At 45.6% G+C, this 23495-nt stretch overlaps 1 protein-coding gene across 6 annotated transcripts in view; it reads left to right on the top strand.

Moving 5' to 3' along the window:
• The first annotated feature begins 280 nt into the window (after positions 1-280).
• Positions 281-23495, top strand: part of LOC144770775 (phospholipase A2 inhibitor and Ly6/PLAUR domain-containing protein-like) — a 1602193-nt gene continuing 1578978 nt past the window's right edge. For all 6 annotated transcript variants that reach the window (XR_013599021.1, XR_013599024.1, XR_013599023.1 and 3 more), the window contains exon 1: positions 281-353. The gene's annotated coding sequence lies outside the window, so the exon portion shown is untranslated. The remainder of the gene's footprint in view (positions 354-23495) is intronic.

The raw sequence follows: 23495 nt of genomic DNA, 5'->3' as shown, positions 1-23495 counted from the left end.
CAAAAACATGAAAATGTCACACGTGGTAAAAGTAAAAACATGGTAGGCATAAGTATCACTTCGACACCTCATGCGGTGTCTCTATGCTGCCTGCACTGGCTCCCTGCACACTCTTGACACTATTCCCGCGCTCCCTCTATTCCTGCTAGAACATTCAACCCGAATCGCCTTCCTGCTTTTCTTCTACTGCCCCATCTCGCCGTGCACGGCCTCAGAATTACCGCTCCGCAACTGCGTTGCTTGGAATTCCCGCGCTCGCTGGGCTTAGAACCTCCGGTTCAGTTACTGACGTAGGCGACATGACAAGCCGTTCGCGAGCCGGATGTTGCGTCTGGCCACCTGTTGGAGAGGAGGTGAGGCTTCAGGCCGTCGAACGAATAACTGATACTTATATCTTTTTATTTTTCGAATGTAGCGCCAACGTCGAGAGTATGTAACTGCCCCAGGGAAGATCTTTCAGATCGCGCTGCTTTTACTGAACATGAACTCGCATACATTTATTTGTGTTTATGTTTGAGGAATTTGCTCACGTTCGCTTCGGCTGCTCTGTGATTGTTGGGTTTCGCCTGCGTAGGCTTGTGAAATCCATTCTTTTTAATATAAACTTAAAAGGAGCTTACATCCCTTCCCCCACTCTTTCCTGGCTTTTCATTGGTTCGTGTGCATCCTACTTACTTTTCCTCCGTTGCCATTTCTATTGGCTGCTACATATTCTCCTACATTTGCCAATCCTTGTTCTTAATCTGCTTCCCTTATCAGTTTCCCATAGCTGAAATACTGTTAACATCCGTTTTGATGGAACTACATTTTCATAAAGTTTTACCTCTTCTTGTTTTTTCGTCTTGTAGCAGATTCATAGCTGTAGTTTATTTATCACCTCTCCACTCCTGTTTTACTTGTTTAGAGTGCTTGAGTTTTCATCTCAATTCCATATAGATTAATAAAATCATTTCATATGACGGAAGGGGTTCCCACAAATGTACTCTGAGTACAATGTAAACATTTGGAAAAAATCCATCTTTCGGCTTTCCGGTACATCAACTAAAGACAACTATTTCCGAATGCATGCTTTCAGAAAGAGCCATGAGGAGTGTTGCACAGAGAAATGCTCAAGACAATTATTGGCAATAATATGACAACAGTGAGATATTGCATATAGACTTTCTTGAATTTTGAAGCAACATAGCACACAAGTATTCCTAAATTAAGCAAATTACTATTTATTATCAAAATGCTTTTGTCTGTGGGTTTCAACGGCTGTTAAAGCAAACACAAGGAGATGATGGACGGAGCACTGAAACTTTTCACTCATCCCCAGTCACAGATCTGGGTTGAATCCATCATCGTTCTTTAGCTCACTTCACTACCTCAGTTCAGACACAGCTATATGCAAATCAGGATTGACCCTGTACCTCATGGGAACAGTCCAGCCCGAACTGCCCGAAAACAAGCATCCTAGGACCGGTTTCGGACAAACAACCCTCATCAGCCAGGCTAGCTTGAATCCAGTGGCAAAGTGAGCAAGGGACTCACGTCTGGGCATACCCTGCCAACTTAGGGCGAACAAAGCAAACACAAGAATATGATGGACAGAGCGCTGAAACTATTCAGACACTCATCCACAGTCACTGATATGGGTTGAATCCGTCATCGTTCTTTAGCTCACTTCACCACCCAAGTTCAGACACAGCTGTATGTAAATCAGTCCTGCCCCTGTACCTCATGGGAACAGTCCAGCCCGAACTGCCAAGCCATGTCTTCCCTGGACCGAAAACAAGCATCCTGGGACCGGTTTTGGGCTAACAGCCCAAACCAGCCAGGCTTGCTTGAATTTAGTGGCAAATGGAGCAAGGGACCAACGTCTGGCTGTCGCTAAATATGAGGCCGCCAGTCTGAAATATTGTTGTAAATGCCAAATATGTGTTTTACTTCATAGTTCTTTTAGAAACGCTGGTAATCACGAATATTAATCATAATGTACTGCAATTTGTTGTTTAACATGGCCATATAAACCGCAATGTAAAGTATGACATCGTAATACGATCATCATGAATAAAAGTATCTGATTCTGGAATCGGGCAGTATAGGTCACCAGTACCAATACCCCTCAGGGAAGTTTCTTAAAAAGATGTCAGATGAAAGTTGTGACGAAGTTAGCCCACATAAAGAGATCGTTAAATACTCTTCTGGATTTCAATTAACTTTACTGTCACCTCTCGCTGCCCTCTACAGCTGTGAAATAAACAGCCAGGTCACCCACGCAGAGGCCTAGGGAGGACGCAGGTGTCATCTCAGGCGCCCGTCTCCTGGTCCGTTGTTAGTTTTCATAAGTGTGGGTGACTTTCCTCTTCCTGTGCTCCTTGTAGACCGGTGGTTGCCCCAGTGGCAGTGGTCCAGCCGCAGACCTACCCCAGTAAACAAGTTTCTTTTCTACAATATTCATGGGTACTAATTTGTTCCCTGAAATCAAAAATTAGCTAGCATTCGCGCCAAGAATTTTCAATTCTATTAAGGACACGGAGGCGAGGATTATGCTTCTCTTCCTTATATTTGCTACTCACAGCAGCCAATGAAAAACGTTTTGTATGCAAATAAAACTACATTTCCCATGATGCTTGTACATACATCACATCCTGTATAGCCCAATAAGAGCTGCTGTACCCTGTGTCTCCTCCTCTTTCTTTGCTCGAACTTATATAGTTCACACATTAATAAATCCAGTCCAATCCACGGAATATGAGTCCCAATAAACATCCTTCAACATGGAAGAACCATCTTCAAACTGGAAAGTTTACGTCTTCTAAGCCAGAAGAACACCTGCTCCTTCTTCTTTACTCGAAGCTGAAATGAATGAGACAGGAAAACCCGTAACTTCTGCTGATACAGAGTATCAAGTACATGCGGGTGGGTAATTATTACCAATACTGTAATAAACCGGGTGGGATAATCCTCGCCTCCGTGTCCTTAATAGAATTGAAAATTCTTGGCACGAATGCTAGCTAATTTTTGATTCTATTACAGGACCGGAGGCTTCGGATTAGGCTAGTTTAACGCTTATCCACACAACTACAGTCTTAAATCTCCCACCGGTACATAATATACTGTTTAAATATAGTGAGAAAATCAACCAGTAGAATTGAAACTTGCTAAACAATGGGAATCATCAAAACAAGAATGATAAGTATGGTTCTTTGAACAGACTGCGTCTCACCATTGGTTCTGAACACCCATTCCGGCAAAAATGTCCTCAATCATCGGCTATATTAGCCTCGGACCCACATATAAAATGTCAATAATCATCAACAATAATATTAACAATTATATGCGAAAACCTCAGATAGTAAATCCGAGAATCATCGTTGTAAGCCGTAAGGAATGGGAAGGAACACCCATAAAGTGCATTATTTCGAATTCGTGTGACCAGGCCCTGACCACATGCAGTCCAGACATTGCTTACAGAGCAAACTTCCTAGAGTATATACTGTACCTGTAAAACGCGGGCTTGCCTCGCCGTAGGAACACATAAAGGTGGAATGCTTCGTAACACAGTGTGACAATATTTAATGTACGGTCGACATATTATTATATGTCCATTAATAAAAAAGGAAATCACGAGAATTATCCCGGGTTGGGATATTTACGCCACCAAAAAGAACTCGAAAGAAAGACCAGACGCAAGTTCAGCAACCTGCCCTGAACCGAGAGTGATCCGCAGAAAAACGACCAAAATGGACGCTATAAGGCAGGGGTACTCAAAGTACGGCCCGCGGGCCAGTGGCGGCCCGCCTGGCCTTCCTTGGCGGCCCGCGGACCTTCTTTCCATTATACCAGCGTTTTCCCAGGAAGTTAGTAAACCGAGAAGATGGCCGCAGGAGCATACGTAGTGAATACGTATACAATACCTATTCACTACGTTTGCGACTGCGGCCATCGTCTCTGCTTACTGCTTGCCTCTAATTGGCCTGCCTCTGTGACGTCACATTCGGCACCCGGCCGGCGCGAAGCAAAGGGCCTTTAAAAGTCAGCTGTAACTAGCGCTTTACAGCTGACTTTTAAAGGACCTTTGGGAAGCTTCCTGTATCCATGGTGACGACGTCCTTGCAGCCCGCAGCCCTGGAGAATCTTTGCCGCTTCAACTTGCAACCCGCAGCCCCGGAGAATCTTTGCAGCAGCCTTCTACGCCGGAGTGCTACTTTACCTGTAGGTATGTGCTCTGAGTCTTGCCGCCCGCCATGCTTCTGACCCCGCATGTTCTGTGTCTCCCTCGTCGGTCCCCTTGTTTCCTCCTCCCCACCCACACCCACTATCATTAACGGTGTGCTCTGGTTCAGAGGCGTGTTGTCATGGTGCTTGCAGTGCAGCTTTCAACTGAGGCTAAGAAGGATCCACTGGTGCCTAAATATGTGATTTTCATTTGCACAGTTTTCCGAGAAGAATTATGTGGTGGTCAGATTTCGAAGCAAAGGAAGGTGACAGTACTTCGTTTCTTTTACCTAGTTTATTGAGGTGCCTCGCTCTTAAGTTTGCCAGTAGTTCTACTGCTATTGTTGCCCAAAGGCTTCGCTGCAGATCCTAGACTGGTTAAGCTTTCAGATAAAGAGTTTAATTCGGAGCAGGCAAAAATCAAATAAAATGGTCTGGTGGGCCAACACTGCACCCACGTAGTTCTTCTCCAATGCATTTTTTTACAGTTCATATATAATGCAAACTCGACTCAGGGGTACTGGAGGGCTTTACAGAGCACCAGTTACATTACCAAAGATCACTTTTTCTAAGGCAAGGGGAGATTAAGTGCTTTGTCCGGAATCACAGGATATCGAGCTTTGGCAGACTCGAACCTGGTTGCCCAGTTCCAAAGTCGGCAGCTCTGGTGTGATACCACATCCTGTTCCAAGCGAAAACAGTGCGCAGGCATTACAACCCTAACGTACCTCAAGAATGGCCTGGTAACTGGTGTGATACTTATCGCACCCAATAAAAATTTGACTTTGCAGAGGTGCAATTCATCAGGTGTGAGTAAATATCTTTAAAATTACGAGTTTTGTGGGGAACAACATATAGATTTTGGTGCTTGGCTAACGTAAATATCGCAGTTATTATTGTGAGCAGCCCGATTAATTGTGATATGTGCAGTGACTCATGTTAGGCGGGCTGTTTGCAATGAGGGCCTAGGAATGTCCAAAAGTCACTTGGGAAAGGGGCTGCCACTCTGCGATCCTGCCAATCATTTTGTGCGCTGCACTCTTTCTTCCTGCTACTATACCCTCAGAAACTAAGAAGAAAAACACAGCTCTAAAAGTTTGTTTGGCGGTTCTTTCTAATTGTAGGAGAGGGTGTGCAATAATTTGGTTGGGAGGTAGCAGCTAGTGACGGCGGTAAAAGAGGCTACGGTTTGGCTCGGTGTTCGAGAGGGTCTGTGACTGCAGTCGGATTTCACCTCAAAGTTCTCCAAATCCATACTATGATTTTAGGGAAATCCCACTGTCGTCCAGTGCCTCAGTCTTCTCAGAAACAAGATTAACACTGCTCCTTGTCTTATCTAAATCAAAATGGTTTAGATATAAAACTGCACTTCGTCATTGCCAGACAGCTTTCGCTTAGTCTCGGCTGCCCAACTGGCAAGCAGAAGCACGTGCAGGTGCGTTTGGAAAGCAGATGACAGCGCCGCTCAAACATTGTCATTGCAGAGGGCCCTCGGGGACTGGGTATAAATTATTTTTCCCTGCCTTTTTGCGGTTATGAAGACAGAGAATGAGCTTATGGATTCTTCATTCTGGGTGGAGTTTGTGTCTTGTATGGAAGTGCTTCCTACCTTGCCAATCTCGTGATGCTACGCCGCACCATGATGCTTTCTGTTTCTGCAGGTATATTGAGCGGAGCTGCAGTGTTATCTTTGGGGCTATTTTGGTTCTGTGCCATTAGCGGTGTTAAGAAAACAAATTGTGAGCAAACTTAGAAATAAACTTACAGACATGCATCTGGAGCAGCTCTTAAGGCTTGCCGTTTCCAACTTGGTACCAGATTACAGAAAACTAATTGGTGACATGAAATGTAAAATAAATTCATAGTGTTTGTGTTTAACATATCTATTTTTGGGACTCTGAAGCCTGTGTTGCACTGGGCATGTGCTGAATATCCGGCTGATGCTGATTGATTGATGCTTTATTTCGATATGCACATATCATAAAAGCAGTACAAAAAGATAAAAACAGCATGTCGAAATAAGTAAGACTGTACAAATGGAATGATAATTAAAACACGTTATGTCAGCATAAATTAGATAAAAAAGAATTAAATTGTTATGGTCAGTCTTCTAAGTCTAATCAACCAAGCCCATTTTAAAAATTTTGCAACAGCACAAACAATAGGAGGGGCTGTATTAGTTAAAAGAATCCGAAGGGCAACAGAGTACTGACGAGTCCCCAGTTCTCTGCAAATGGGGCCAAGCCAACGTGATCTGGGGCGACCATAGTCCGGGCATTCGAAAAGGAAGTGTGGCACCGTCTCTGGTTTGTCCTGACAAAAGGCACAAAAGCGTGATGTGGGCTGGGCTTTATTCCACCTTGAACAGAGATCGGCCAAGGGCAAGGTTCCTAGCCGAAATTTAATGTACAAGGACCTATCCATAGCAACTGATATAATATCCATATATGGCTCATACAAGACAACGTCTTTGAACAGCAGGAAAGCTGCGGTGGTTTTGCAATGCTGCTGGCTTCTAGAGCGCTTCACGCCAACCCACTCCCAGAAAAGTTTTTTTAGAATCTTCTTTGGAGGAGCGGAGTGACTATGCCAGCAAGAGGCCAAACCAAGTTCCCCTAAAAGATGTTTTATGTCCTTCAGCCATTTGATGCTACTCCAACCATCAGCATGCATCACTTCTGCCAGCCCATTGGCATAAGATTGTAGCTCCGGGACCCTCCACAAGCGTGCCCAGAGCAGAAGGGGACGAAGCCGAGCCTGGTCCCTTATGGCTTTACAGCCAGTGTCCAAGAGCACTGGGATGGTCGGGCTGCTCGATGGAATAGCAAGAAGATCCTTGATAAATTTATTTTCGGCCTTACTCAATGAGTCGACTTTGCCCAAGCCCCACAGTTCCGATCCATAGAGAGAAGCTGGGACCGCACGAGCTTTGTAGATCTCAAGTATAGGAGCAACACAATGTTTTGTGGAGTTATTGTACTCCTTAAGAAGGGCGCCCCCCACCCTTTTGTGAGCCAGAGTCATTTTATCAATGTGTGCAGTCCAGCTCATTGCATCATTCAGTCGGATCCCCAGATAATCAAATTCCGCCACTCTTTCTAGGGGTATAGAGTTCAGAATTGGAGGGCGACCAAGTTTGCGGGGTGGGTGCATGACTAGGTACTTGGTCTTGTCTATGTTAATGACGAGGCCTTTAGTGGTACAGAAGTCCTGGAAGCGGTTCAGCAAAGTCTGTAGACCTTGGGGGGTTTTGGAGATGAGGAGGGTGTCGTCGGCGAACAACAGAGTTGGAATTTTTACTCCACCCAGGCTGGGAGCGTCTGATGGTTCGCCCAGTAGATGATCTACCACCCCGTTAATATAGAGGGAGAATAAGGTAGGGGCCAAAACACAGCCCTGTCTTACTCCCCTCTCGACCCTGATCTTATCGGTCTTTTCCCCATTCAGCCCCCATCTAACCTGGGCATAGGTGTTGATGTGCAGGTTAATAAGGAGGTTCAATAGGTACGGGGGCATCCCTAAACCATGAAGCACCCTCCAAAGTTCCTCCCTTGGTACCAGGTCAAAGGCAGTCTTAAGGTCAATAAAGGCCAGATAGAGACTGCCTTTGCCCAGCACCACCACCTTCCAGTGTAACAACAAAAGCCTAAAGGCCTGTTCAATAGTTCCTGTACCCGAACGGAACCCAGCCTGCATGTCGGACAGAATGTGATTGTCGTCCACCCATTGAGTGATTCTCCCCAAGATGGTTTTCCCGGCCAATTTCTGGCTGGAGTCTATTAGGCTTATAGGCCTATAGTTCCCGGGTAAGTCCCGACTGCCCTTTTTAAAAATGGGGACCACCTCCGCACCTCTCCAGGAGTCAGGCACAGGCCCTCCCCCCATGATTGCATTGAGGAGTGCAGAGATTAGTACCCCCCATTCTTCCGGGTAAGCACGGAGGATGTCCCCCGGTAGGCCATCCGGGCCAGCTGCTTTCAAGGGGACCAAGGTTTTGATCTGCTTTGTTACATCCAGGGGGGAAAACAATTCCAGGTCACGAACTAGAGTAAAGGATGGGATTTTAAAGGGATCATTAAGTGGGCCTTCAACAGCAGAATAAAGATTTTGGAAATGGGAAAACCAAGTCTGGGCATTAATGGCACAAGTCCTCCGGGAATCGTCGGGGCGATTCCTTTTGCCCACCATGTCCCAAAAACCTTTGGCATCTTTCCCACGACTGGCAGCCAGGAGGTCCTGCCAGAAATTAACCTCCCACTCCATCCTTGCATTTTTCTGGCAGAGTGCGTAGTGTCTCCTGGCCTCCCTAGTCCTAGACGGTAATTTGGACTTGACTGCCTCGATAAGAAGTGATTTCGCCTCCCTACACTTTTGGTTGTACCAGCCCTGACCCGGTCGTAGGCTTGGTTTCCTTCCGCTCGGGTGAGCTGGGACTACAAAGAGGTCGCCAATGGCCTGAATTATGACACAAAACCTAGGTGCCACCTCCATCAGCCCTTCCTCTTGGCAGTCAAGATTGGCTAGGGCTGAGACCAGAAGCTGCCTAATCGCAGAGGTTTTCTCCTCCGAAAGAGCTAGCTTCGCCCACTTTAGCCTTCGTCCACAGTTCGTGACCACTGACAGGTCCGGAGCGGGGTTACAAGGAGAACTACTCACGGTGCTATTGACGCACCTGTGGGACAGGGTGAGGGACAGGAGATTGTGGTCACTCTCCACAGAAGGTAGAACTACCATGTCCTCCACCAGGCTCCACAGGTGTATGTCAAGGAGGAAATAATCAATCCGTGACGTGTGTCCTGGCCTGTTGTAGGTGTGCGCCCCTACTTTATCGGACCTGGTCCTGCCATTGGCAGCTCTAAGACCAAACTCCATAACTAGAGAGTTAATCTGGAGGGCCACTTCTGTCCACTTTTTAACAGGGCCAAGCTCGAGGGGCGGAATCCCCCACCCATTATCAAGTTCCTCTTGATCTGCTAGGATGTCCAGGTCCAGGGGCTCGAAAGTGCAGTTCAGATCACCTGCCAACAATGTACAGGACCTGTATGGAGATGAGCGGAGTTGCGCTTCCAGGCAAGCTATAACTGGGGATTCTCTTCCCCCCTTAGTGCCACGGGCATAGATGTTAAAAATATTTAAAATGACTCTGCCCTGGGAATTTCTAAGCAAAATATTTAGGAGGTCAGGGCAATTAGTGTCCCTCTCCTCCACCCTACAGTTAAGTTCGGTGGCTACCCAGATTAACAGGCCACCAGAGGGGCGGCCCCTGCCAGTTGCACTTTCTACTGCCGGCAAAAAGTGGGTGGAATAACCCGCCTTGTGTAGGGGCACCCGACTCCAGGTTTCCTGGAACAGGCATATGGAGTATTGCTCCACACGCTCGCTCCAGTCCGGCAACGCCAGCTTCCTTTCGAGGCCCGCAACATTCCAGCTGAAAACCCTAATCTGGGGGTCCGTTACAGCTGCAATGCTACAATCCTCGACAGGGGGGGACAAGACCACAGAACCCACATCAGGGGGACCAGGCAGAAAATTATGGGATGCCCCAGTCTCCCCCTTCCCCTCTACAGACTCGGCCGTAGCCAGAGTCTGCGGTGGGGAGGAGGAGCCATTGGATTTGGGGTATGGTGTTGACTCAGCGACAAAACCTGGGGCCACAGCATCCTCCCCCGGATCATAACTGAGTCAACAGCTCCCAGGTCCCCAATTTGGTATCACTGGAGCTAGGCATAGCTGCTGGGAAAGAACTCCCGGGGTCGAAAGGCCGTGGGCAGTGTTTTCCACCAAAAATTGGCCCCCTGGGCTGCTAATGAAGGAGGGTTGTCCAAGGTGGATGGTGGGGGTGGTCATAATAGACCGTGGGTAAAAAAATGTCAAATCGACTATGTCGATACCCGATCCAACCGTGGGTTGACCTTGAGAGCATATTAAATGGGCAACCCTAGCATCTTGGAAATTTACAACCACACAATCCCCTTCAAGCGATTTTTTCCCGTGTCCAATCCAACCCACCCTGCGTACACCAAGAATAATTCCATCCACTCCCGCAGGCAAGGGCCTGTTGGCTTTCAGCCAGTGGATGACCTTATTCTTTAGTGCCTGATGGTTTTCCCGCTGGGTACTCCCAATAGGGGGGACTTTCGTAAGGATGACAACATACGGGTGGCACTCAGGGGGGAGGTTAACTGGGGGGCACTTGCGTCTACTGTTCTGAGGAGGACCCAAAGGGGGACGATTTGTAGGTGGGACGGGAATAAATGCAACCTTAGAAGTTGATGCAACACCACCAGTTGCATCAGATATAACAGCCCCAGGTTGCGAAGTAGGGCCCGTCCCTCCCTTCTGGTGTTGCCTTAGGTCCTGGGTAGCCACCGGGGATATTGCTACTGGGGGAAGGGTAGCATGCACGTGAGCAGCATGAGTGGGAGCCTTCGGCTTTATCTGTCTAGGACCAACCTTAGGAGCAGCCAAGATAGTATTCCCAGGGGCTGGGTGCTTGGGCGGCTGCATCAGCTGATCTCCCAGGGGGGGTCTCACTGGAACCTCTATCCTATTGGACTTATCTAACCTATCTGTCCTATCCTCACTGGGCTTTGGCTGGTGCTTGAGAAGGGTCTTTAGGGCAAAAAAATTGTCCCTAGTAGCCTGCTCAAAGCAGTCAAGCCTGTCCCCCAACCTCTTGACCTGGTCTATAAGTGGCAACACAAGAGACTTGACCAACTTCTCAAACGCCTCCATGGAGTGACCCACGTTGGCCTGGACAGGCGTTAGTGGGGCCGACAAGGAAGGTGGTACTGTATCAATAACAGCTGGAACGCAAATAGGTGTCCCTGAGGATACAGGTCCTGCGGCGCTCTGGGGGAATATCCGGCTGATGCAAATTGCCATTCAATCCCACTTATGATTGCCCTTGTCTGCTAATAAAAAAAATATTATAAACATGTGCTGCATGTAGTTACATCTGCTTTGGAAATACAGCATTGTCTAGTAATGTTTTGAAACGGGACACTTTTTTTTTACCCCTCTAGCCCCGCCCCCAATGACCCCGCCCCCCAAATGGCCCCACCCCCACCGGTGCGGCCCTCGGCCACAAACCACACTGTAAATTCGGCCCCCGAGAGAAAGTTTGTGAGTACCCATGCTATAAGGTAAACGCTACTGAATTCCCCGTACATTATTTGGTAAACAATTCACAAATTAGAGAAATCAGTCCTCACAAAGCTGCCATATGTTGTACATACCAACAAAAGCGACCCTCTATTGTCGAAACGTATTGCGTGAGTGGAAGGACCCAGAAATACGAAATGAACGCCCTCAGCGCGTTTGAAAAACCTGGAAAGTATTCTAGATACCAGAAACTTGATCGTAAATAAAAGCAAAGTCGGAATACATACCACCTTGGGAAAAACTGTACTTACCACATTGCCATGTGTCAAATCCAGACCCGTGCTTACTAAAGGCAACGATTAACCTGCGAGCCGTAGCTCCCTGGTGAATCATAAAAGCATCTGCCTCGATCAACATGAGTGCCGCTGCATGAGAAAAAAGGGAAAATTGTAAGGTAAGGCAGGAAACCGAACCGCCCGCTGCCGACCCAAGGAGCATTGGAAGTACAAAATGGAGACCTCCATGTGCGAAAGTTGTGACCCCAGTCGCCGGAAATACTCGGAAACCGGAGGGAACAATTCATTTCCATCGACTTTTGTGAGACCAGACCTACATTCTTTTCTAATGGTACTCACCTCCAACTGGAACGCCTGTAACTGACAAATCAGTCCTGCCCCGAAAGGATCTGTGAGGAAGAACTCAAAAGGGCTTACAATTACTGACTGTCTCTCGGAGGAAGATGCCACCCATAGCCATCTGAAGGTACCCGAGGTACAAATCCTTACTGTCCTGTATGCTAAAGGAGGTATTCCGCAGTAACCTAAATCTGAGAATTTCGGCAGAATTGCCTGAGTCCTGGAACAGGTCCACTAAGAAGGTGCCCTAAATGCCCATACCTGCTGATAGTTCTCGCAGTCGAGATATTGCGCAAGCTGAGCAGTAAGCCTCAAGAGGCCTGCACGATAAAGAACCCGGATAACTGAAAGATCGGAAAAACTCTTTGAATGACGGTGCCCAACGCACCGCTACTTTGGCACTCACCCGAATGGAAACTCTTGCACTGATACCATCGGAAAATTCTTCCTAGCACTGTAGTTTGGGTCGTACAACAACTGAGTTGCGTAGGATTGAGATAAACCTGGAAACCTAATCTAAGAGTCACAAATGTATGAAGGTTATAACCGGACTATTCCAGTACATCATAATCCGATGTCTGGAAGTGTGAGGCCAAGGCCTGTGACTGTGTTAAGATAGACCTATCCATACATATATATCCCACTAACTCGAAAGGTAAAATAACTTGGTACTTGGAGAATACTAGAGAGCTGAGAGCATGGGATAACATATACCTAGCATCAACCATCAGAACCATCACCGGAACAACCGCCAACGAAGGGAAGGTGGAGACCACTAGACGCTCTCCTGAACGCTATATGCCAGAAGCTGCGGAATATGATGGAAAACATATGCAAGAAGCCGTGGAATATGATGGGAAAAGAACTGATCAACTAGTAGGAATGTGACCACAAGCAAAATACGTCTACCCCTTATATATGCAATTAATAAAGAATCTGTCCCAGAGGGACCTGTCGCAAAGGGCCTACCTGGATCGGATGTCAGGGTGCCCAACCGTGTGAAAGTATTTGCAACTCTCGGACGAGCTGGCGCAAATGGCGTCATACCTACGCCTATCGCCGTTTGTGGCTGACTACGATTAGGATATTGATTTGTAGCCTGGCAAGTCTGGGTAATCCCTTTGTGAGACGACTAGAAAAGAAGAAGCCTGGCATCGCCGTCGGGCAATTCTTCAACTATACCCCAAAGGGGAGGTCGCAACGCCCTAGTCTAAATCCCGTCGCACGCGCGCGGCTGCCTTACGTATTGGCAAAAAAGGAAAATACAAAATAAAAAAATAAAATAAAATAAAATAAAATAAAAACAAAATCATGCTTAAGGATTTGTGGTAGAAGAACGATGATGGGTGTCAATCAAGCCCTGTAACCCTGAGTTAGGGAATGTCATACCTGAGGCCCTGTTGACCACACAAGAACATGAAGAACCTGAGTGTCAACATAATTAGTTCAGGAGGCTCTTGCTCTCCTATCGATTAGTTGTCATCCTCCAATATATATCCCGCCAATCACCCTTGAGGGATATCCGTATTCAATATTTAGTAGTGCAAAGCACAGCGCAATGGAGGAGTAGAGGGGGAGCCAACCCTGTGCACACTAAAAAAGAGAAATGAATAATGTATCGGCTCCTCAGCAAAGCTGTAGTCTTTATACAAGCCCAATGGGCGTCCGAGTCATAGTAAATACCAGGAGCGTGTGCGCACGCCGAGGGCCCGCCTATTGTTATTGCCTGAGGCTACCAGGAAAAACTGCTCATGTAAAGCACGAGGCAATGTGACCTCGAAACAAACAGGGGGACGCGTGCGACATGTGTAGGCCAAATCCCCCAAATGAAGCTCAAGTGGGTTACGCACACCGGAGCGTTATGACTCCATAACTGCACTCGGCTACTAGGGAAAGCCTTTGGCGGAGAAAGCGCGAGACCGCGCAATGATCAAAACAACTCTATGGAAGTGACAGGAAATATTGTTAATTCAGAAATCATTAATCATTGAAACACCTGATCTTTGAGCAAGAAAATCTATACACAAACCACAGTGACTCATTTTTGTAGCGTTGCAATGCCAGCGCAGTATTGCAGCTCTTGAAAGAGCGTTTGATTCAGTGTGCGGCCAAGCCAGGCCTTGTCATGAAGATCATGCGCAGGCCCAATCAGATATGTCGCAGGTATCAGCGCGACATTTCCACTCCCTCGGCAAAACGTAGTATGGACTCTGGTGGGTGAAACCAATAGCGCTACCACTCACACACAAACCATTGCAGTATAAATACTGAAAACATTCATCAGAGGAATATCCAGCCTAATTTGTAATTTACATATAATTTAAATGTAATTTCGTAATTGTAAAAAAGAACCTGAAAACCTGGAATTGAACCCTGAACCTCTGGTATAGGAGGCAAAAGCCTTGCCCCTAGGCCACATTGACTCAGTGCAAACCGATATGCACATAAAGCTGAGGAGGCATGTGGACTCTGTCAATGGGAGAAGGCTCCCGAGGCAGGGGGCATTGTGAGGTCAGCGGGGGCCTAATAAAGCCTGATTAGGCCACCCGCGCTTAAGTTACACCGCCATACCCGCAGGCAGAATAATAAATAAATAAATAGCGGCGCGCGCCTGCTAAAGAACCAAATGAGCCCTGAGAGCAGCGTGGCACTCAGCGGCAGCAGGAAGTGAAGCGAAGGCCGAATGGGCCGTCGGTGCAATGTTCAAGCTGTGCTCTGGGCGGGAGCGCATCGCCATTACGCCACATCCCGCGGGAAACCTCTAAATTGCCAGCAGGCCATCGGGGAATGTAAACATGCCCCGAGGTGCCGCCCAGATAATGACAAACAAGGCTTCCGTGGGAGCGCCTCACAAAATCACACCGCTCCCAGCTGGAGCCTCTCAAGCCAATAGTCCAAAAACAATAGCGCCAGCTAGCGCTAATCGAGAAGAAAATGGCAATTTACAAGGAAAGCATAATGGCCCCTAATACAGCCAACACACATATTTAAATAAAATTCAACATAGCGCGATATGAGCGCAAACATAATCGCAACATCGCCAAAATACTTCAACAGTCAATTACGACATAAAACATAACGTCCTGAGCACTTAACTGTCTGCGTGAGCAGCAAAGAAAGAGGAGGAGACACATGGTACAGCAGCTCTTATTGGGCTATACAGGATGTGATGTATGTACAAGCATCATGGGAAATGTAGTTTTATTTGCATACAAAACGTTTTTCATTGGCTGCTGTGAGTAGCAAATATAAGCAAGAGAAGCGTAATCCGAAGCCTCCGGTCCTGTAATAGAATTGTTTAAATGTAAATTCCCTTCAAGCATTCAAGGGGAGATTCTACATATAACTTTTTTTATACATTAGGCAAGTACACTGCACTCCGTAAATAAACACCTTCCTCATAAGACCTCCCATATTCTTGCAATTAAACCATAGTATTCACGAGGGCTTTTCCCTCAGGCTTCATGTGTAGAAAACACACAATGGATGGGGTCGTATGGGGCTGGATTCAAATATGGAAATGCCATTGGTTTCAGGGGGCCTTATGATTTTCAACGCTTCACAGACTGCATTGGAGTACACGGGAAGTTCTTTAAAGTGGAAGAGCAGAAGAGGGGGCATGTTTAGTACATTTTCCTCTCGTGGGCTAAGGAACAATCTGATCAAAGTGACTGCGATTATACTTTGCTATTTATATCTGTGTATCAATAATTAAACATTTTTTATGACAGATTTGTCATGCACCCGAGCAAAAATACATTACGTTTCCACTAATTCAGCAGCTATTCGTTGAATTTCAAATTGTTATCTTTTATAAACACATCCTTATCTTCCATATTCTCAAAAAGGCAGGTGAAAATGTGCATAAGGGAAACACATGTATGCGTTAAAAAGAGAAGCATCTAACAGTTATCGTTGGAGTGCTAAACAGCAAATATTGCTAAATAGGCATTCAGAAATGCAGTACTCTTACAGGCACTAGGGAAATGATTTAAATGGTGCAGTGGCACCGAGCCCAAAACTCTTCAGAACTCCTCTAAACACATAATATTGCATTACATCAATTAATTGTATTATTTTCCTCATTTAATTTTTCAAAATACTGCTATTATTTACCCGTTGTACGTAGCAACACATTATATTTAGGGCTCCTGGGTTTATGGTATTTATTTTCTTAACATTTACGTTTGTATTTATCCGTATCTATTTTTGGGCCATTTTATCTGTATTTATCCACATTTTATTTTTATCGCAAGCAAAAATGGAGGATGCAGCTAGTATCATTTCACATGTATTTAAGTAGGCAATGCGCGCTTGGTTGGTATAGTTTTAGATAGATTTATGTAAATGGGTAAATGGGTTACTTTTTTTAACAAAGAGATGCTTTTGTTACTTGCAGTTAATAAATTTCAATCCTTCTAATATAGCACAGTGAGCTATGAAGACCTTGTAACCCTTACTGTCTTATGTAACACATCCTACACATTGATTTGCACACATGATTTATTGTCAGTGTATAACGTGTGATGTAAAGCGCTCTGACACCCTGCATTGGGGTGAGTAGTGTGATAGCAGTATAAAAGAAATAAAACAAAATTGTGGTATTTAAATTGTTATTTGTGTAAATACTTGGACAGACCAACACATCTAACATTCCTACAGTGCATGTATATGTCTAGGATCCAGGGACTGAACAAAGAAAAAAGCTTGCCTCTTTTAAGTACCTATGAAGTGATAAGCTGTTTGCATATATTTTCCCTCAATTGCTTTCAGGTGTGCGCCACCCTTTCGCCCCCACCCCTCATTGCTCCCAGTCAGGATATTTAAAAGAAAGGATGCCTGATGGACCCTTAATGTCGACCTTTGTTATGGGCAGATCTGAAATCTGATAAGCCCTCTCCTCGCTTGCACTCGGACAGGCTCCTCTTCTCCTCGCAGACAGCAGCAAAGTTAAGCATATTTACTGGTTTTTTTCCGTTTCTATGTATAAATACAGACAAAGAAAAAATATTTTTCCGTCTGTATTTATATGCAAAAATCTGTTTAAACGGAAAACAGGGAGACTTAATTATGTTGCCTTTTTGTACATAAACAAGTCATAACACTTTAACAGACTTTCTGTAACTTATATTGTAAAACTACTCAACAAACTACAACTTACAACGAAAAACAGTGTATTAATAATCATACAGGCAAAAACGAATGCATTTACCCATGCTTGTTTTTTTGCGATAGCTTTGAATTTTAACAAAAATGTTTCAGAATAAGACTGTCTGTTCCCCATAGGAACACAGATATTTGGAAACATCAAGAACATGATAGCATTTTACTCTAACATAAAATAGTGTCAATGATGCAGTCTCATTCAATGCATGAGAATGAGTTATTTCATAGATTTTGTACACTGGCCCCACCCTATAATTGGGTAAATATTTGGTGTGTGTCCTACACAACATTATAGCTCCATACATGGAAACATTTTAGAAGAGGAAAGTGGGAGGATAAACAAAAAGAAAAAACAAATCTGGAGACGGTATTACCCCAATTGATTTCCATTGAAGCAGAGGCAATTTCAGGTGGGACACAGCCAAAATGAAGTCATTTTTGGCTTACAACATTTGGAGTCTCCTGCCTAAATTGACTCTGTTGGCATGTATGCAGCTCTGCTAGGTACCATGCATCACGTGAGGAAGTAATGTTTTTTAGGGCAGAAATTGTCAAGCACTACAGCTGATCAGAAAAGGCGCACTTGGTATCTACAGGTCCTGCAGATATAAGTTCTGCTGTGTTCCTTCTAGTAACATTGACACGGGATAGCTGGGTCACTACATCTGTTAGTGTCTGGTAAGTTATGGTGCTGCACAACCCCGATTGGACTAAGGAATTTTATAGCCAAACCCCCACTAACCTGCTCTTGCCTGTGTGCTTCTACCCTTGCCCCTTGCTGTATTCTCCCTTGTGTGTCTCCCTCCATCTCTTTTACTTTCTTTCTATTGTACTTCTTTTCCTTTAGTCACCCCCACCACCCTGACCCTTATTGCCTGCTATTCTCCATCTCCTCCCTAGTCCTATTTCTTTTTTTTTTGTAAGGTCAGGCAGCAATTTACTGCCAACCCTTTCACTTTGAAATAAAAATGCTTTTGTACTTGTCGAATTTAATATTTTTTATCTCCAGCTCTATCTTAGATTTGTAAATAAAACAATTGATGCCAACATCAGCAGTGCCAATGCTGTACAGTGTAAAACAAAAGGCATTGGCAGATCCAGCATGTCTCAAGGCAAGATAAAACTGAAGTCGGTGGATCTAGGATTAAATATAGACAGGGAACTCCATGTCTTTCTATTGGATTGAATATGTATAATTGTATCTGCTAACTAGTTATGTCTAACTGATGGAACATTGTGTATATCCAACTGAGGCTTGGAGGATTAGGAATGTGCAGTCCATTGTGACATGAAAAGGAATTTGTGATGACAAGCATGTAAAATCTCTCTATGTGGATCCTAATTCACACTTTCTGCTGTGGTGATTTTTTGCACTATGGGTACTTAGGGATATATATCCTCTTGGGATCTAACTTGAATCTAGACATATAAGTAAGATACATTGGACCATGATTGGGTTGTACCAATTGGCATAATATTAAAATAGAAACATCTGAAATAACTTACACCTTTATAGATACTTCTACATACTTTCCTCTTGCACTTTGTTTTGAGATATAATATAGTGCATTTGATGAAGCAATACTGTTAATAGGACTTTAGAAAACAGCAGAATCTCGAGAAGGATGGTTCTGTTTTCATTTCACGAGTTACATTGGGAGAGGGATTTTACACAGGTGGGTTATGTGACCGCAACCTGGAGTATAGGATTCGAACACTTCACTTTGCGGCTGTATGAGGCATATTAGATCGTGATTTTAGAACGCAGGTCCATTGTATCCATCAGTAGCACATACAATAGTCCATATACTTTCAATATGATGACAGCACTAATAATATACCCTGTGGGCTTTTGGATATATTGGATGTAGGTGGGGCACGTGATTGGAACTTGCAATTTTAAATCGGTGCATCCTTTTGCCATAAGCAAGATACAAGATGCTAATCCTTGAAATATATATGGTAGATTATTTTACAAGCTACACTCGCACTAGAACAAACCCACACGTCCTTTTTTATCTTTTAAAGATGGCGCTCATGTTTTCGACCTATTCCCTATACTGATAGGAGTAATGTAGGGATGCAGACCATGTGATCTGTAAGCATTGCCTTTAATTCAACATGGCGCTTCAACTAGGAATACCGGTGCAGGCGATGCGGATGTGAGGGCGGTTTGAAGACTCTACATCTTTGGTAAGTGGACCCGCTGGTTGACTTTAAACCAAGATGCAATTTAGAACTGGATGGCACTGAAGGCATGGTTACTAGTGTATACCTTTGTGGTAACTTTTATCTTGTAGCAAGGGAACTTATCAGGGATTTTCCTTCGAGCGTAATACAGCATTTCTTATCACCGCAGACGACTATGCAGGAATCACTTCCAGGGGGTGTTGAACTTCGTCCCGTTGTACACAAATTGGTGGCGTACAGATAAATTTGAGTGAAGGGCCTATGTTTTAATGTATTGGACTAGAGCTACTGGTGTTACAATTGGCAACAGATACCCATATCTTTTTATCATAGAAAGATGAGCCACTAGGAACTCTTTTTGGACTGCGTACTCTTGGTACTGCCATTGACAATAGACGCTGTACAAAAGGGGGTGGTGATGGACGGAGCATCTGAATCAATCAAACACTCACACCCAGTCAAAAGATCTGGGTTTAATCCATCACCGTTCTTTAGCCCACTCTGCCACCCCAGTTCAGACATGGCTATATGCAAATCAGTCTGACCCTGTGCCTTATGGGAACAGTCCAGCCCGAACTGCCAAGCCATGTCTTCCCTGGACCGGAAACAAGCTTCCGAGGACCGGTTTCTGGCATTCCAGCTGTCTTCAGCCCGGCTTGCTTGAATCCAGTGGCAAAGTGAGCAAGGGACTCACGTCTGAGCATACCCTGCCACACTTATGGCGGCCAAAAGCGGTACAAAAGGGGGTGGTGATGGACGGAGCATCTTAATCAATCAAACACTCACACCCAGTCAAAAGATCTGGGTTTAATCCATCACCGTTCTTTAGCCCACTCTGCCACCCCAGTTCAGACATGGCTATATGCAAATCAGTCTGACCCTGTGCCTCATGGGAACAGTCCAGCCCCAGACGTGAGTCCCTTGCAGCCAGCGAGATACAGCTACAATTGGATGCATAGTTTAGGATTCAGAAATGGTAACTATTTGTATGGTCCATAGTGCAGCATAGATAGCGGCTTAGTCACTGTTATTTAATATGGACTATTCTTTATAATTTAAAGGGCACACTTGTCAGCAGTCTATCAATGGCATAAGGACTAATAGAAAGGTTGCCAGTGTATTGGGCGACTGCAGAATCTGGAAAGCATTTGCCATGCTTATATATACACCTCTGAACTGGTAAATCATCCCTTTTCCCTGTATTACTGTTTACAGTTTAGGTGTCTGAGGCTAGACATTATTTTATTCATAGAACATACATCTTAGTACAGGGATTTAATAATCTCAAATGGGCCAGAATAGATGTTGCCCATATTCTTTGTATGTATACAAATTATTAGGTTGTTGTTTGGAAAAATAGTACAGATGGCGAGTTCAGCTTCATTCACTGCCTAGTGTTTCCACACAGTGGATTTTAAACTGTGTGTGCGTTCCTGAGAATCCTTGTCTTTATGAATAAACGGTCCACTAATACCATTCTCTTTCACCACAATAGATCCTATTAGGAGATTCTACTTTTAGCATCTCCTTAAGACGTGGTTACGGGAACATTCAAGTTACAAACGTCTGGACTGCAGTCATAAAATTGGTACGTCACAAGCACATATTGTGCACACAGTTACCTAGGATAACTCTTTCTCATAATTTTAGAAATCATCTAGTAGACACATCTTTCAGTGATTTCACTCTTTTTTTACATTTTTTAAATTCTTTTTATTAACTTTGCTCACAGGTACCTAAAATACATAGCAGCGTTCATTTAGCAGGAGATAGTTAGTGAACTCTTGTACATACATTGGGCAGGTCAAAACGTGTCCAAAGACCACCACCCACATCACTCCCCACCCACCTCCCCCCTTGTTCCTCGGTATTTCCGCTAGGGACCCCAGACCTTCCTCCACTTCTTCACACACCCCCTGGCCTTGTAAATTGTCTCCTCCGCCCTCTGACACCAATCTAGATCCCGCCGCCACTGGTCTCATTGTGGGGCCTCCTGCGCCCCCAACCCCGGGCAATATTTTTTTTTGCCACTCCGGCTGCCAGGGCCAGCCAGATCTCCTTGTACCTTGACCAGTCGGCCCTTTAATCATTAATAAAAGCCATCTTGGCTCCACCGGAACTGGCGACCCCACTACTATCTCCATGGTGCGAGCCACCTTAGACCAAAAGGGTGCCATGCTCGGACAGTTCCAAAGGATATGGAAAAAAGTTCTCTCTTCATAACAACCTCTCACGCACAAAGGAGATTGGGACCTGCCCCATGAGAATAAATGAGTGTGCGGGTAGTAGACCCGGTGCAAAATTTTAAGTTGGACCGGACGAAACCGGACCCTATCGCTATCTCACAAGGGCTCTGCAGGGTGTCCTGCCAAACATCATCGTCTAGGGTACCAATTTCCTCCTCCTATTTCGCGCGCACTGACAGCAGGGTCAGGCATGTTATTGATCAGTTTGCGATAAATAGTGGCCATGGTGAATGATCTGATATCCCCCTGGCCATAATACACAAGTCTACAAAGTCTCCCACATGGTCCATTTTGGCAAATAGATGGTCTATTCTGGAGAAGGATCCATGCCTAGCAGAGTAAAAGGTGTACTGCCTTTGTGTGGGGGTGGTGTGCTCACCAGATGTCGCTGAGGCCCAGCGCAGAGGTAAAACTACTCAAACCCGCCTCCCTCCTGTGGCTCTGTCTCTCCCTCGAGCGGTCCAGATCCGAGTTCATAACTGCATTAATGTCGCCGCCTAATACCAAAGTACTCCATGGAAGCTCCGCCAAATGGGATGCAGCCCGGTGGAATGTAGCAGGAGATAAACAGTAGCGTGCGACCCTCCCATTTGTCCGCAAGTGACACCAATAACCCTGAGTCCTCCTCCCATTTACTCGTGACAATCAGTGGAAGGGCTGTGCGGGTTAAAATTCCCACCCCCCTAGAGCCTGACGAGAACCCGGAGTGGGCCAGTAGCTTGTAACCGAACCGGTCCAGCGCCCTACAAGTATTCCCTCTCAAGTGAGTCTCCAGTAGGAGAACTATGTCCGGGCCGTGGCATTTCAGATGCTGCAGAACTAATGTGCGCTTTATTTTATTACCCAACCCATTAACATTCCATGACCAAATCCTTAACCTTGACTGATCACCCATTGAAGAATAGGGCTCTGGAATGCACCGGACCCCCTTCGACCCACTGCTGAACACCCCTCCCCTCCCCCCAACCACACCCAACCACACCCCCACCCTGCCTCCCTGCTCAGTGGGCCGCCAACCACCCACCATCGTAATATGCAGAGTGCCTGTCGCCCTATAACCCCACAAATAATCAAATCAGGGAATTTGATGCTGCAGCTGCCAAAGAAGTCATAATGTAGAAACGGAGTACACACCCCCTAGTGAAATTCTGTAACCCCCCCCCACACCCCCCCCAAAAGTGCCGAAGTCTCTGGGAGTCTATCATATGGCTCAGTAACAGTCCGAGGCTTCCAAGTTCGCAGACCTCCAAGGATCTTCGCCCCACACCCTCCAGATATTGAGAGGCCGGCACCCCGGGGGCAAGCCGCCCCCTTACCTTCGATGACCAGGCCCCTCTCAGACAATGCTGCTCAGTTCTGTCACTTCAGAGGAGAATGTCCTGCGAGAGGAGGATCTTGTGACGGGGTGATGCTAGTCCGGGCCCCCTGGCCCCTGTTGTTCTGGGATGGGCGTTGCGATCCATCTCGGCGGCCCACCGTCCGCCATCCTTCCTTCCAGTCGCTCGCTTCCTCTGGTGAGTCGAAGAAGTACGCCTTTTCCCCGTCAAGGACCTTCAGTGATTTCACTCTTGATCTATTTATGCTTGTGGGGGTTAAATGGGTATAACATTGCTTTCCTTCACCCGCAGATTAACTCTTTCGCAGATACATCTTGGAAACTACCGATCACCCTCTCTCCTCTCTTCTTCTCATTTTGAAATCTCTGTTGAAATTTTAAGTTTCAATATCATTTTGTCTATCTTCACTCCTCACATTGTGTATTTTTTGACCTTGTAATGACCATAACACGGTGGCACGTAATAACTTTTAATCTCATCAGTACTGGATATTACGCATCGTATTTCTTTACAAATGTGTATAAATATGAAAAAACATGTATAGTATTTAGTTTTCCAGCCTTGAAAAAATCTATGTTTAGACAAAACACGTGTTGACAAAATCCATGCTGGGA

Source organism: Lissotriton helveticus, chromosome 7, assembly GCF_964261635.1.
Source record: "Lissotriton helveticus chromosome 7, aLisHel1.1, whole genome shotgun sequence".
Classification (NCBI taxonomy): Eukaryota; Metazoa; Chordata; class Amphibia; order Caudata; family Salamandridae; genus Lissotriton; species Lissotriton helveticus.
The sequence above is the reverse complement of the archived record's forward strand: the minus strand, read 5'-3'. Positions and strand labels throughout refer to the sequence as shown.